Raw genomic sequence first — 14339 nt, forward strand, 5'->3', positions numbered from 1 at the left:
GCTGTGTTATCATGCCATTTCCTATAAGACTGTGGTTTGCCTTGCTCTTCACAGTCCTCTAGTTAACCCAGAAGTTTGACCCAGAAATTGAACTCTGTGAAAGATCTTATTAGCTAGAATCTCTGCATTTTTAGCCAGTCTTCAGGAACAACAACTTGTCACTCATTCTTGATCTCCCTGCCTCTACTTTTCCCTTGCTTGGACCACCCCTACCAAGGATTAACTGGAAAATTCTGCCAGATAGAGGTACTGTTTTACTGTACCTCTATTGCACTCATGGGGTTCTCCTCCCTTAATTCCACCACTCACACAGACACATTAACACATCCCTCACTACCAGAAAAGCTGTGGGAAGCCAAACCCAAAGTTAAATACTTTGTTAGGACTGCTTAGACATAGTAGTAATGGTGACATGACCAGTTTAGTCATATCAGATTCAAAAGTTCATGCAGCTTATGCATGATTAATTGACAAGATGGCAGCCACATGTAAATAGCTACTGGGCTCTCTGCCACATGAGATATTATCAGCTTATACCTGTATCAATTGCTCAAGCAGCAAGCATTTTATCTGAGAAAAAATGTTAAAAGGTAGTCCCTTGTTCAATGCATTTCAAATCTCATTTTTTAAAGAGGTACTAAATATTGTGCAAAGAATTATCCGACTCATTGTAAAAAGATTTGACAACTATTCATACAATAAAACAATAAATTATCCTTAATGGCAAAGAAATCACATTAGCTAGAGCACTTGAAACTCTCTGCTTATTGATAATAGACACTAATCTAAAAAGCAGTAATCTCTCCAATTACTTTCATTTTCATATATATTTGTTTGAGCAGTAGTGTTTCATCAAGCATGGTAATGCTCCATTAGTTTTGCCAGCTTTGGAGTAAACCTACAGTCATAAAATAGTGTACCTCTCCAAAAGAAACCTGCTAAGCCCAAAATATATATATTACTTTTCTCAAAAAGTAATTTGTGTATTTATAGATATATTAGATAATTATTCAAAGATCTTTGAAACATAATGTTGCTTGTTTGTGCTAATTTATATTAGGGAGAGACTTCTTCAATTTAATCTTTCAAAAGTCTTCATATAAAATATGCCTATTGTAGCAGAGCTCTTTAGACACATAGTAATAATTACAATTTCAGTGCATCCCTTTCTAAGTACATTACCTTAGCTGTGGGGTGATATATGAGGGACATGAACTAGTACATAGTGAAAACTTATGTATGTCAGCTAATGCACCTGTTCCTTGTAATATAATGGGTCAGAGGTTCCAGTGTGAGGTTAATACCATTCTTCTTGCTATTTTTCAAAATTCCTTACATTTGTATTTTTAATACATTCAATGCACAGTAATTTTGTAATTTGTGCATGGCTGATATTAGTGTTCTTATTTTAGAGCTATCAAAAACACGCAGAAAGACACACTTACATATTGCATACTCACCTTTTGGCAAATAAGAAACCAAAATCTAGATTCTCTGAATTATAGTTTCTGAATTATATTTTTATGTATAAAATATATTTTCATTAAAGCGTTCATTCATACTTGCTTACAAGCATCTGTTTTATAATCACAATTTATTTAGAAGATGCAAATAAAATGGGTTACTTAGATACGGTGCCTTCCTTTAAGGAGCTCATAGACTACAGGAGAAGAAAACATAAATATATATCAAATAATTGCCTTTGTAGAGTGTCATAAATGAGAATTTGGGGGGTGGTCAAGGATGATTTGCAAGAGGAGTGATATCAATCTGTTTAAGGAGTGATATCAATCTGTTTAAGGATATCATTTGTTTAAGGAGGTATCACTATAAACATAAAACGGGAGAAGTGAGAGAAAGAGGTGAGAGTACATAGGAGGAGTACACTTAAATGCCTAGAGGCAAGAGGGATCAACACATTAGGGGAACCAGAAGCAGCTCAGGACAGCTGGACTACAGAATGTGCAGAGGCAGTAACATGACAGAGGTTGGAAATGTATAGAAAGGTCATAGAACCTCTCAATTTTCTTTCTGAAGGCAATGAGCATCATGAATTTAATATAAAGTGATAAGACAATTGGTGTTGACTTAAATGCAAAAATTCAGGTAGGTGCTGATGGCTTTCATAAAAATGCTTATGCTCCTCTATCAGGATTCTACACTTAAAAGACATTTTGCTAAGCAGAATGTGATCATATGTATAGGGGGTTCTAAATATGTCCTCCAGTTACAATTGTCTTTCGTTTTATTATTGGAAAGGATTTGAAACTGTAGTTATCTATGTACTCTATCTCAACACATGGTCATTCAGTTCTACATGTGGAAAGAATAATCTGTTCAATGAATCATTTGCTTCTCAATTTAATTCAATGTGTTTGTTTGCACTTTTAGTTTTGACTACTACAGCAATGGTTTAAATTAAGAAGACTAGATATTTGATGATACATGAAGAGGTAATGATATTTTAGCAAAGCTAGATCATTCATGTATAGCACACGAGAGAAAAAACTCTTTAAAACACCATGAGGTAAAATAATTTGGGCCACAAGAGAGGTACTGTGGGTAGAGGAGAAATCATTGCTGATCATTACCGAAGCGGGGTGATGAGTGCTGGGGGGTTCATTATACACTTTTTTTTACTTTTGTATGTTTGATGATAAAAAATTAACAATTAATCTGCTACTTAGCATTTGCCTCTTTAAGGTTATTAGTAAAAGCACAAATTCTGAGCTAACTGGGGAAAAGTCTTACCTCTTTGAAACATTAAGGGAACTTCTAACACAACTTTTATGATTAATAGCTTAGCTCGTGTGCCAGTTTTTTCAAGTTAATATATAGCATCAATTTGATTTCTCAAAAATTCCAACAAGATTTCTTTTTTTCCTGGAGGTAGAAAATCAGACTAGAAAGTTTATATGGGAAAGTAAACATTTAAGAATAATTTTTAAAAACTCTGAAAAATTAGAGAAATGAGGAAAGAGAATTAATTAATAGCAAATATTAAAACAGAATATAGAACCTCTATAATATAGCAGTTTGACATTGGTACATTACTAGACAGACAGATCAATAGAAGATTCTACAAAACAACAAATAGCTTCGTTTCCTCAAAATGTCAATGTCATGAAGGACAAAACACAAACAAAGAAAAAGTTACCGGGTGTGTTCTGGATTAAAGGAGATTAAACAGACATGAAAACCAAACACAATGGGTGATGTGTGGTTGGATTCTGAATTTTCAGAAAACACATAAAGGACATCTTGAAGGCAACTGGGCAGATTTGAATAAGGACTGAATATTATACAATATTATGATGTAAATGTTAAATACATTAGATGTTATGAGGGTATCTTGGTAATGTATAGAATGTTCTTATTCTGAGGAGTCAATGCTGAAGTATTTAGTAATGAAATGTCACTTTTCTGCAACTTAAAAAATCTAAAATGTATGGTTCTATGGCCATAAGAATCTAGGACTTGTTGAAACATTAGTGAGGTTTGGTGTACTTGCAGACTCAGGAACATGGAAAGTCGTGATTGCCCTTCAGGCCTCTCACTTGTCCAGGGACACTTAAGCTTCTGAGAAAGCAACATAGTAGCCAGATGAAATAATAATGGCTCTTGTAGGTAACACTTCACTTTGATAATAATAAGAAATATCTTTCTACTAAAGACAATGCAAGGTAGACTGCCGGCCTGCATGAATAAAACCATAGTTGTCTCTCCCAAGGATTGTCTGATGAGTCTGCACTGTGACCCTGAAGGCATTAAGTTGTAAATAAAAGACATAACGATATAATGGATGCCCCTGAAGGCGTACCTGTTTAATCATCTTACCTGTTTAGAATTGCTCAGAAGAATGCTAACCCCGGGAAGGAGGGAAGCAAGAGCTGACAGTTTATCCTGCTTTGAACATTGCTACGTGCTTGACATCACACATAATGAGGAGAAAAGCATTTTGTACCTTGAGATAAGCCAAAAATAACATAGGATCATTCTCTTTGGTTCTGGTCCTAACAGTAAATGAAATCTTGAGATTTTACTATAACCTGAACAACTTAGTAAAAATAATTTTATCCCCAATTTTTGTATGCTAATGTCTGAAGGGATATCATGACCTTTATGAATATGATAATCATGGGAAGTTTTTCCACTAAACACAGTAATGTACACTTGGCAACCTTGGAAATATGTTTCTTTTTTTCTCTCCTTTTAAATGCTCATCATGCTCTTTATTTAGTGAGCCAGTCTTTTTATGTCTGACTCTCTTGCATTTTTGCAAGTAAACTTCTCCTTTTCGTTTCTAAACAATTTTATCTCTGAGTTTTCCTTTGATGGAGGGAAGGACTGCATCTCCCAGAGGCAGGTTACACTCTATATCCCAACAGAATTGATGTCAACAATATATTTGCTACAACAGCAGCCACCACACCAACTGAGACAGACGGAGAGTGTCTGCAGCAGACGACCAAAACCAGAAAAGCTCCAGACCAAAAGGAACTCAGACAGACCATGAGTGTTAACAGCAGAAAGCCTTCAATAATGGCTTGATGCTAATAATGGTGTGCAGCAAAGGAGGTAGGAATAGTGGTAGCTGTATTCTGGAGGGCCCCAGGGCCAGTTTATTCAAGTGATTGTATCAGCATTAGGAGGTATCTTATTTGTTTACAGGTCACAAAGACCAGATACAACGAAAGTAGATATTTTATAAGAGACAGAGGAGCAGAAGACGAGTCTTTGTAAAGAAGATTCAGGATTTTGAAGGCCGGCTTCAGCAGTAATACCAGTTCTTTATGCTCATTCTTGTCTTTAACAGTTCATTAGCAGCGAAAATAAATAATAAGGGTGATCATATGAGTGTGTATGATATGCCCATCATTCAATGAAGTTTATTACCTTGATATTCAAAGGGGAATGAGTTTGCCATGTGCCCTATGAGGACTTCATCTGCCTAGACAAGGAGGTATCTTTTTTGAGTTTCACAAAGTTATCACTTGGGTTAAAGGTGACCTTGCAAAATAGTGTCTTAAAAACCAAACTAAATGGGATGAAGTTGAGGTCAGAAAAGCCACAGATGCAGATATAGCCAGCAAAAGTTTGTCGCTGGAGTTAGTTGGCTTGTGTCATGACCGGCTTCCTGGAAGGGCATTCTGTGCAGTCATACAGTGCCTGTGATCAGAAGGACCCTGCATTTAGTTTAATGTTCTGCTATCACCATCTTGAAATTCTAATAATTTTATTTTTGATTTTGTGTTTTGTAAGTGAAGCATGGCAATGAAGTACACACATGGACAGAGGGGATACTTGCAATACGCATATTCCTTGAGGCCACATTTGCATATGGCAGACTTGTTGCCCTGTGAGCACAGAATTACAGTGGACACATGATGTGTGGTAGTTCAGCAAAACTGAAAACTACAAATTGAATGTGGTTACCTCTATGTCTGAGTAAGTGGAGGTGCTGACAGCCTTGAGAGGCCATGTGTGCCATTTGAACCAGAACTTGCTTTTAATTTTGCACTGGCCATGCCTGTTGCACTGAGTAAACCAGAAACTGAGAGTTCCACACTTCAAGTACAATGAATTTGACCCCAAAGCAAGAGGAACTGTGTACCTTCCTCCCAGAGAACTGAGAATTCAGAGGATTTCGGGAAGAAACACATATACCTCGGAGTGAACCAATAGTGACCTTGTTTGCAGAATGTAGGTTAAATAAGAATAAACAGATAAAATGAATCCTTGAAGAGTATGAAACATAATACTCAAGGGGAAAAATACACACTAACTTTAAGCATTCCTATCTAAACACAAACATCCAAACAAAGCAAAAACCAAAAAAGCAAAGAGACCAAAAAAACCCATAGACAATTGATAAGAAACTAATGAACGTGGGCCAAATATAGTAGACAATAAATCACTTACTAAAATTTTACAGGTAAAACACAGTTAAAACTTTTCTTCATAAATAATGTGTTCATGAGAAATGGTAATTTGAACTCCAGACAGTACAACTTTTAATGGTCTTTAGAAGCATACTTGTAAATTTCTTTCTTTTTAAAATTAAGAGCTATATAACTTGAGGCTGATGAAAATGTACTGTATTAGTGATTTTAAATAAGTTGAACAGGTGAAACATCTCTGAAACGAAACTGTCCAAAATGAGTTACAGCTAACCAAGACTAATGTCACAGCCATGGGGATGCATGGGTGGAAACGTCTCACTTGTAAACAGAACTTTCCTGTTGCCAAAGAATAAGGGCAGCTGTGAGGGGAACCAAGTACTTTCAGACTACTGCTCATGGAAAATAAAGAGCTGCCAACATTTTATACAACAGAGAGTCCTACACATTGCAAGCATTGAGGATTGGCAATGTGTTTATTTTCTTGGCCTAGTGGTCTGGGTTGAGGATTCCTTCAGACCAAAATGGTAACACTGGATAGAGCTTATGGGTAAGAAAGACCCCAGTTTATTTTATTTTTAACTTTTATTTTAAGTGTAGGGATACAAGTGCAGGTTTGTTACACAAGTAGACTTGTATCTTGGGGATTTGTTGTACAGATTATTTCATTACCCTGGTATTAAGCCTAGTACCTAATAGTTTTTTTTCCTCATCCTCTTAGTTCTCCCACCCTCCACCCTCCAAAAGGCCCAAGTGTGTTTTGTTCCCCTCTATGTGTTCACGTGTTCTCATCATTTAGCTCCCACTTATAAGTGAGAACATGCAGTATTTAATTTTCTGTTCCTATCTTAGTTTGCTAAGAATAGTGGCCTCCAGCTCCATCCATGTCCCTGTAAAGGACATGACCTCATTGTTTTTAATGGCTGCAGAGTATTCCACAAAGACCCCAATTTAAATACTAGTTTTACCATTTAACAGCTATGTGAGTTAGAGCAAGCAGCTTCTCAACAGGATTTGGTTTCTATTTGTATAAAGTGGGAATAAAGAGGACGTATCTTTCTGGGTTGACATGAAGTTTAAATGAGTTGATAAGCATAAAGAACTTAGCCCCATGCCTGCTAACATGAAATTAATAATTGCTATCATTGCTATCTGAACAATCTCAACTAAAATTCGGAAACATATTATTGTTGTATGTTCATAATACGTATTTGCTATTATTATTGTAATAAGAGTATTACATAGCTGAACAGCGTTATAAAATATATGCCACATAGATAATAATTATAAAATTGGAAAACATCTTTTACCACATTGTTAAAGGCACTGAGATTACATGTTTAAAAATCCCTTCTTTTGTTCTAGGCAAATGGACTGAAGGAAAGTATATTGTATGAATCAGTGTGATGCCAGATCACTTTTTACTGATACAAGCTGCTGAGAGATGACCCCTCAGATACATGCCAGAATATGAGCAAGCTTTGGTCAGTAAAAAGGAAAGAAAAAAAAAAGAAGAAGAAAAGACAGAGAGAGAGAGAGAGAGATTTAATCCACAGATTGCTCAATCCCCATTGAAGCCAAAGTAGACCTCAAGGAACCTGTGGGTTATCTGAAGGATCTGGGAACCCTTAGCAAGATTGTGGTGATAGAGACTTAGAAAGGGTAGAAATTTAATAAAGTAGAAGGAGTAAACCACAGTGTTTTTGAGGTCATCTTTTGTTTATTTCAGTTGCATACGGAATAAATTCGAAAATAAGCATTAAAATTGTAGAGGTGAGTAAATTTATTAGGAGAGTAAGGGACTAATTTTATCAAAATAAAAATGAAATTTAACCTTTGGTGAGGTTGTTTCCTTCCTTCTATCCTTCCTTTCTTCCTTCCTTCCTTCCTTCTTTCCCTCCTTCCTTCCTTCCTTTTGATAGCTAGCAGTCACTATATTGAGTGTTGGTTATAGTAGGAAATACAGTCTCAACACTGTAGGAGTTTATTACTTGAAAGAGAATCCACAGATACAAGCAAGCAAAATCTATAGGTATACAGCATAGAGTAGAGACACAAAAGAAAGATTATGGCTTACCCAAGTTGTTGGGGTGATCAAGGAAGGTTTTAGAGAAAATGATATTCAACTTTAACACGCCAACTGAGTTTTAAATTGTTGTTTATCATATGGAAAAGGGAGGAACTTGTATTTCAGGCAGGAAAAGCACCATAAGAAAATTAATTGATGGGCATTGCAGCATGCTGCACTTGGGAAATACATATAGTACAACATGTCCGAGTTTTAGTAGGAAGGGAATTAGTTTTAGGGATGCTAAAATCAGCTGTGTCTTCATCAAGGAGGGCTTCACTTGCCAGGCTAACGTGTTAAAGAAAAAGAAAATTTAATACCATAATAAAATTTTCAGAAACATTGGTATTATTTAAAATATATACTACCCATTTATTTGCCCTAAGTTGTAATGAGCAGACATTTCATAAGACATAAGGGAAAGTTGATACTGCAAACTGTTCTCTCAGGCATCTAAAATATAGTTACTTATAGAACTTATGTGTGATGATTTGTTATATTATAGAAGGTTAGAGTGGCTATTATAATTATGGGTTTGACTCCAGTGGCATGGACGATGCAGTTAATACAATTTTCTAGGATTCTGTCACTATTTTGCTATGAACCAGATCATATATATAAATCATTGTGGGCTTGCTTGACAGAAACTAAAATTGTTACTTAGATCGGTGACCTTCAAATTTTATTTAGTTCATGGTCAACAGACCTATATAATAAATTATTTTGTTTGATTACTTAAGGAATATATTTTATATTTAATTTGCTCAGACATTTAAAAGGAGTTTATATTGCCTCTAATAAGGCATTTTACAGTAATATTATAGAAATATTTCTATGACTGGCATGGTTGATTTTTAGCACATGGAGTAAAAATGCTTGATAAAAGGTTAGCTTGGCCATTGTATTAAAGAAGTCAATTCCATTTTTGATGTTTGACCATTGACAGTTTTTAGACTCCCATTACTCTTTCTTGCTTGCTCTGTATCTGGGTAACCAGGATAAAAAGGCTCACACAGACTTCAGCAGGCCAGAGGGAATTTTAAATAGTACAGCCTACAGCCCAGATGGGAATTCCTATCCCAGCTCTACTCCCCACCCTCAATGAAAACCCAGGCTACCCCCTACCCTGCAACCTGAATCTTGGCTTGCCTTCCCATCAGACCCCTGCTTGAGCCTTTCCCCTCCTGGGAATGACCAGCTAATTGTGAGTATTACATTCATATAATTCAAATACATTTTTTAGTGCATTGTGTCATTTATCTGGACATCCAAATAAATTCCCAGGAGAGAAGGTGGATAGACTGATTAACACAACCATGTTGTAATCAGTCTTTAGTGGACTCTCAAGATTTTTTTCTACAGTCAAAGGTTCCACTTCCATTACTAATGATAGCCCACAATATAAAGATTCCCAGAGAATAGTGAGAATAAGAGAGGTTATTAATGTGAAGCGCTAATGCGAGTTGCTGCCCTTTATAGATGATTCTGCCAAGCCTTTGAAAATTCATCAAGAATTCCTACAGAATAATGGTTGATGGTAATGGAAAATTCTCCTAGTATATTCCAAAGGGAACAAAAAAGAAAGGCTAAAAATGTTTTGTCTATTTTTAAAGAAAATAACATACATATGCAAAAATAAGACTAAATAAAAAGTGATCACTTGTGTCTTGTTGAAATGACAGCCAATTTTAAAATCTTCCAAATATTCACTATATTATTTTTTAAAGTTAAAAAAAAGCTTTATTGAGATATAATTCACTATTTAAAAGTGCATGACTCACCTTTATTATATTCAAAGGGTTGTGCAACCATCACCACCATTAATTTTAGAAACATTTTTGCCATCCACCCCAAAATAAATGCTGTCCCATATCAGTTAATTCTTATTTATTTCCCTACTCCTGCTCCATTCCATTTTGGACACTTCAAATGTCCTAAGTAGTTTTGTGTCTGGTTTCTTTCATGTAGCATCATGTTTTCACAGTCCATCCATGTGGTAGCATGGATAAGTACCTCATTCCTTTTTTAATTGATAAATAATATTTCACTGTACGGATAAACTACATCTTATCCATTTATGAGCTGATGAGCATTAAGTTATTCTCACTTTTTGGCTATTATGAATAATAATACTATGAACATTAATTTACAAATTTTTGTGTGGACATATGTTTTCATTTTTACTAGGTATATACCTAGGAGTGGAATAAAACCTGGAACCCTCATATGTGGTTGGTGGGAATATAAAGTGGTACAATCACTGGATAAAAGAGTTTGGCAGTTCATCAAAATGTTAAGTATACAGTTATCATGTAATATTATTTTAATAACAAATGCCATTTAAAAAGATATAAAAACAAAATATTTTTTATAGTTTGAAAGCTGACTCAAGAAAATACACATTTTTTAAAACCATTTATCCATCCATCTATCTGTCCATTCATCTACCTATTTGTCCACCCACTTGGAGGCTATGCTCTGGTGCCCTTTACTTTTTTCTCTAATATTTATCCTTAGATGGAGTTGGGCCAACACACATATGGGATTTATTTCCATCTGTTTTGCATTCCTATAAAGGGTTATCTGAGCCTGGGTAACTTATAAAGCAAAGAGGTTTAATTGGCTCACGGTTCTGCAAGCTTCTCAAGAAGCATGTGCTCAGCTTCTGGTAAGGCCTCAGGAAGTTTTACTCATGGTGGAAGGCAAGGGGAGCCGGTGTGTCACATGGCAAGAGAGGGAACAGGAGAGAGAGAGGAGGAGTATGAATTAATAGAACTAGAACTCACTCAATCCTATGAGAATGGTACCAATCCATCCATGAGGGATCCTCCCCCATGACCCAACACCTATCACTAGGTCCCAACTTCAATCTTGGGGATCAAATTTCAAAATGATATTTGGAGGGGGCAAATGTCAAAACTATATCAGGATTATATTTACTTGGATTCATGAAGAATTGCCTTCTACAGGCAACATTTTTATGTATTATTCTTAGCTGTTATTAACTAATACTAGTACTCTGCCATTTGAAAAATATTGTTGCATGGTCTGTAGAAATATGAATTGATAACTCATTTACCACATTGCTGATAGTGCTCTTTCTGAGTCTATTGATCAGCTTGGGCTGCCATAACCCAAATACTGCATACTGAGTGGCTTAAACGATGAACACTTATTTACTCACAGTTCTGAGGGTGGACGCCCAAGATCAAGGTGGTTGCAGAGTTGATTTCTGGTAAGAACTCCCTTCCTAGTTTGTAGATGGCTGCCTTCTCACTGTGTTTTCACATGGCCTTTTCTCAACATACACACTCCTAGTATCTGTGTATCTCTTCCTCTTCTTATAGCGATGCTTGTCCTGTTGAATTAGGCCTCATTCTTAAGATCTCGTTTAGCTTTTATTACTTCCTTAAAATCCTTCTCTCTAAATGTAATCACATTGGAGGTTAGGACTTCCACACAGGAATTTTGAGGAGACACAATTCAGTCCGTAATACTAAGATACTATGTTATGGCTTTTATATTGTAGTGTTGTAATGCAGCTTTGAATACCTAAAGAAAAGATGGTGTAGCTTAGCTGTGCCCTGTGATAATCATAGCCATGCTCCTCTTCTTTGCTCTAGCTGTGAGTAAATACACAATCTATTTTAAAGGTCAATGATCACAATTATGTGGATCATGCAGGCTGAATACATGGATTTGGTTCTCTGCCACCCCTTTCTCTTCCACTTTCTCACCTCAGCAATAGCTGTAATAACTACCTACTCCTATTTACCCAGCAGTATCTATTTACTTCCATTTTTATTTTCCCCTACTTTTGATTCTTGTGTCTTACTTATTTTTACCAACATTTTATTATTCATGTTCTGGCTTTTAGATGCCTAAAATATGTTCTTAAATAAGGCAAAAATACATGAAAAAAATAAGATGAGTAGTCAATACAGTCAGGGAACTTGAATTATTTCAGGGACACAACCTGTCTGTTATATACGTACAAGCTGTGCACCTATACTTGCAATTTTAGCTGACTGTTTCCACTCTTTTTTCAGTTTTTCACTTTCCTTTTGAATTCCCCCATTAAGCAGAAAGTTAAAAGGTTTTTGCGGAAATACATTTCCATTCATTATAGTAAAAACATGTTGGGAGACTTTTATATGCAAGTATCAAAAGAATCACACTAGTGCTAACAAGAAGGAATTGCATTATAATGTCATTTTTGCAGTACTAACATATTCTTTTTTCTGAAATAACTGAGAGTAGTTTGGGGGAAAGGACACCACCTAAAGGAAGACAGATCCTTCTCCTTGTTTTCATACCTTATCCACATTTAGCGCTGCGTCTGACAGATTTCCCGATTCCTAAAGGTGGACTATCAAGCACAGAATTTAAAAGTCTCTTTCTTTCAACTTCGTTAAATATCTTGCCAAGATACATAGGACAGTCATGGAAAGAGAACACAGATAAAAGCTTAGACCTTTCTAATAAAATTAAAAGCTCAATGATATGTACATTCAGTTGTAAACTAACAGTTACTTAAAGAAAAACAAGACAATGATGGCAGATGATTTCCGACATATGAATAGGAATATGAGAGATTGAAAATATGAGAAATGTGAAACTAGTATCTATTTTGGATGTCATTGGGTAAATTAAGTCACTTGTGAGTATCTCAAAGAACGTAACTTACTGAAAGAAAGAAGTTTATTGGCTAATTGGTAATCCATTTTATTTGTATAAAAATAAAATACGCGTAACAGTTCATTGAAAACAAATTTTAAAAATTTCGGTAAAAGGGAAATGAGCATTGATACAGAGTGCGATAAAAGAAAACAGAAACACATGTAACAGTTCTGTCTCGGTCGCTAATGAAATTGAGGACATTGCTAGAAGAAAATTGTGGGTTTTAACTACAGATTTTATCAACCACATTAATATATAGTGCTATTACTGGTTAAAGATACTGTGTTGTGGTGAGAAGTGTGTTCGAATAGGAAGTAGAAATGAAGATTTGAGCCAAGGTCTAACTTTTATTTGCCCCATGACCTTGGGCATCTCACTTCATTTCCCAAAGCCCCAGAAATATTTTTTATATCTACCTGGCCCAGTTGTTTAACAGCCAAAGGACAAAGGAGCAAAAGAGAAACAAGAAAGCATTATATATTCAAAGGATATGCTGCTACTATTACATTATGATTTAACATTATTAAACTCTTATTTTTCAAGTGTTTTACAATAGGCATGCTTAACATATGAAATATTTCTATATTGATTTTAAGGATGCTACAGATCTATCTGTAATATGTAAAAAACTGACAGAAAGGAATTTCATTAGCAGTGTAAGTAAAAGGACATCTTGAATGTTTTAAGTGCTATAACCTAGGATTGAGAAAAGCAAAGCCATGCCCTCAATATGCTAAGACTGCACAATACAAAGATGAATGGCTCTGTAGTCACAAAGACTATGTGACAAGACGGCTAGAGAATTTAGCAATTATGATGAAGTGATCATAGCGGGGAGGCAAACCCTATTCCTTAGCTACCACTGCCTTATATTTAAAATAACAATTTCACAGAACATTTTATAACACAATTTGGAAAACTATGGCTAGTGAGCTATTCCTTAGTTACCATTGCCTTATATTTAGAAGAATCGTTTCATAGAACATTCTATAAGATGATTTGGAAAACTATGGCCAGTGAGCCAAATCAGGCATGCTGCCTGTTGCTGTAAATAAAGTCTTACTGGGGCATAGTCAGGTTCATTTCACTATGTATTTCTATGATTGCTTTCACCCTACATCAGCAGAGTTGAGTAGTTACAAAAGAAACTATATGGCCCCAAATATTTACTATCTGTTTCTTTACAAAAAGTTTGATGACCCTGTTCTTGACCACTGTCTTATTGATGTAATTAGAGATCTCCCAGAAGTTGAGAAGGAAATATGATTGAACCATTAAACCTACACAGGTAGTCATAGCCCTAAGTACTGACAAATGGAGCAATGCCAAATTATTCATTTCAATTGCTTGTGTAACATAGTACTTCTCAAATGTTAATGTGGAGATCAATCATGAAGACTAAAAGTAAACAGATGAAATTTTCCTTAAGGAGGAGGTCACTGCCTACTCTGCTTCCACTTTTTAGAGTGCCTCCTTGAGAACACATTGGACCTGATTAAAAGGCTTCATCTTTTGATTTTACAATGCAAGTTTGTGAGCCTTCCAACTCTTGAAACTGTGAACACTTACTTTCAGAACTAGCTTAGGGGCTTACAACAGGCATAGATGAGACAGTCTTATCTCTCAAAGAAGTAAGAGAAGCTTTAATTGTTGGCACCTAGACTCTGAATAGATTTGTGTGAAATTCTGTC

Source organism: Pongo abelii, chromosome 11, assembly GCF_028885655.2.
Source record: "Pongo abelii isolate AG06213 chromosome 11, NHGRI_mPonAbe1-v2.0_pri, whole genome shotgun sequence".
NCBI classification, from domain to species: domain Eukaryota; kingdom Metazoa; phylum Chordata; class Mammalia; order Primates; family Hominidae; genus Pongo; species Pongo abelii.